The following is a 3,321-nucleotide window of genomic DNA, read 5'->3' as shown; positions in this document are numbered from 1 at the left end:
TTTTCAAGTTTTTTTTCAGCTTAAGCACAGTCTTTTTATAACATTGTGCTCCAAGTCATTGGAAAGCAATACTCTTTATTTGGACTTGGATGTGGATCAAAGATAATGTATATAATTTTCCCAATTTTTTTTTAAACTCTGTTTGGCATCAGAATTTTCACAGAATTTCATCAATGAACTTCATCAAGAGAAAGCAGCACATGTTTGGTGGCTGCTAGATGAAGTGTGTCTTCTATTTCTGAATTTAGTTCTCCAGCCAGTTATGTTTAGTTCTACTCTATCAAAGGCAACAGAAGTGGTTGAACTTTGCATGAGATGTCCATTGTTTCATTTTTTCTTCACTAATGTCTTTTTGCTAGATGCTTCCTTCTTCCGGTGGGAGTGATTCCTTCCTGCCACAAGGGAGGCTTTCTATCTCCAACAAAACTGTGTGCCAAGTTCCTCAGCACTCTTCAGAACTCCCTTAAGAAGCTCTGATGTGTCTTGCATTTCCTGAAATTGCTTTCAAGTTGTCTCCCTCCCATCTCCACATTTTTCAAATTTATTTTCTATACATTTTTTTTGATTATTAGAACTGACAATATAAAACTTCTTGGCTTTAATGGCAATGCAAAGCAAGAATTAATTCAAGGCCACAGAAGCTGGGATGAACCTACATGGTGAGACCAGGTTCTCTTATGGGGGAGATTTGAGAGGCTGTTCTGAGAGTCTACAACTGTGGTTAGTGAGGACACTTGCACTTTCTCCTGAGTGCATATTCCGTCTAGACACTAAATCCAGAACAGGCTGAACCACATACCAATAACTCCACATAACAATTCCAGTGTATTTAGCAAAGTCACTGTTCTACATTCTGCAGTGAGACAGGAATCTTGGAGATGGAGACCAGTTTCAAGTCTCAGCTTTGTGATTTAGCACATTGCTGTTAACCTACATCAGAATTGGGACAGACATTTATTTCTCATCAAATACCTATGCAATGCCACTTCATTTTAGCTATCGGCTTAACTGGATTAAGAGAGTCCTAGAGAAGGCAGCTGGATCATGCAGTGCTGTATGCATCAGTGGATTAATCTACTGAGGCTTATAGCTGAGTGTGTGGTGGGGGGCAGCTGGACGAGGTGGGTCATAGCTTTGGAGAACCAATCTATATTTCTCTTTGTCTCTCTCTCTGTCACTGTTGCTGTCTCTGTCTCTGTGTCTGTCTCATCTCTGTCTCTCTGAATCTGTGTTTTCATCCACCTGTTTGTCCACCCATCTGTCTGTCCATCTCTCCTTTCCTCCCTCCATTTCTCCTTCTCCCAGTAGCTTTTCCACTTTGAGCTGCCTCCTTGCTACCATTATATGAGCAGCTTTGCTCCATGCCTTTCCCCCATGATATTCTTGCCTGGAGTCAGTTGGTCATGGACTGAAACCTCTGCAACCATGAGTCAAATAAATGATCTCTCCCCTTAACTTGTATATGTCAGGGTCTTTTTTCTTTCTCAGCAGTGGGAAGGCTGATCAATGCCCACGTACTGCTGTACATGTCCTGGTCTACTTTTTGCTTTGATGTGGAAAATTTGCTTGCCTTTTGCTGTCTTGATAATGGGGAAGCCAGGGTTTCAGATCATGAACCTGCAAGATGGCAAAGCCCCCATCAACCTGGGTCTGTAGTGAGTGGTGACCAAAGTCCCAGTGACCCACACTGGACAGGGGTGAGATGTAATACACTGCTTTTGTGCAGCTACAGTTTGGGGAGATGTGGACATTCTATGTTACTACAACAGAGCTTTGCCCAACCCCACTAATACCATCCTCAGCTCCCACAGTGATAAAATAGAAAAAACAATCATCCCCGATGGGTTTCTGTTTTGAAGTTTAACAATAATACAAGTAAATCCTTGGCACAGCATCTGGCCTAGAACATTATTAACTGATGTTATAATAAGGTTCACTCTTATTGATTTCTTTGGGAGAATCAGAAGATGAAATTGATGGGAAGTCAGAGCAGGGCAGTGTAATAAAATAGTCAGAAGACAATTTTGAAGATCAAACAAACCTGAGGTCACAATCTATCTCAACAAATACTCAGTTGTGTGATTTTGTGCAAGCCATTTAATCGCTCTAAACTTGTTTTAACAGCTGTAAAATGTGGATAATTTTATTTAACTTTTGGGTTCATTGGGAAGATTAGAAGAGTGCACGAAGAGTCTAGAAGTGCTGGAGCACCAAGGTTGCCTTTCCCATGACTTCTCCGCATGTTTCCACGACAGTCTTCCTTAGAGCAAGTCACAGGCTCCTTCTTAGGGAACTGGCCTTGTTTCAAGCTTGCTCATCTGGTTACACAGCTGAGGACTAAGACAACTGTCCTTTCTTCACTAAGGCAACTTTGCCACTCATAGCCTTTGCCAGAAGGAATCATACATTAGGCTAGGTTTCACTGGTTCCATGAAGACCCACGGCATCATGAGTTGTTTTTGATTTAAGTCCCTAGAAACTATGGGGAGGGCAGCAGCATTAGTCATTTTAGCAAGGCTGTGAGGGGCAGTGACAGGAAGGCAGCAGCAATGCTTGATGCAAACACATGCTGGGACTAATACAGACCCTCCCCAGCCTTTCCCTTCCCTTGCAAGAAGTGATCACCTCACAAGGAATGGTCCATGAGGAGGGACTCCATCTGTGGAGGAGAGAAGCTCAATTAATACTATCAGAGGGCAAAGTGTTTCCAGGCCAGTCTTCTCAAAGCTCCTGCATTCATCTTGCTCAAATTGCCTATTTCGTCCATGCAGCTTTCAGACTGCCCTGAAATGACCTCTCCTGCCTCTGAGCTCTTGCAGCCACTCAACTCATTTGCAATTAATCATGTCTTGTACGTGGCATCTCTTTCAATACTCTCTTGGAGCCCATTTCTCTCTTGTATTCCCACTTACATATTCAAACATTGGAGCCTTTTGTTACATTTTAGGTTAGCAGCGCTGGCTGTCAGCATGACCTGGATTTCTGTGTATTATGTGCTGCATCGCACAGCGCTAAGGACAGGCATTGAGGAAGACTGCTAGGAAACATGATTTCTTAAGTTATCACTCTGGTATGTTTATGTGCCTTTGATCTCCCAGTTTCTGCTTCTCTCAATTTATTTATTTCCAGCAATGTAGATCTTTCTCATTTTGGAAGGCTACTTTCCAAGATCTTTACCATTCCTAATAGAAGAACTACTGTTTATTTATTTATTTATTTAAAAAAATTTATTTATTTATTTATGTGTGTGTGTGTGTGTGTGTGTGTGTGTGTGGCCAGCTCAGCCCACCAGGGGGCGGGGCTGGCTGGCATGTGGTGCTG

The sequence above is a fragment of the Octodon degus genome, unplaced genomic scaffold, assembly GCF_000260255.1.
Source record: "Octodon degus isolate 3935 unplaced genomic scaffold, OctDeg1.0 scaffold00014, whole genome shotgun sequence".
Lineage (NCBI taxonomy): Eukaryota > Metazoa > Chordata > Mammalia > Rodentia > Octodontidae > Octodon > Octodon degus.
The sequence above is the reverse complement of the archived record's forward strand: the minus strand, read 5'-3'. Positions refer to the sequence as shown.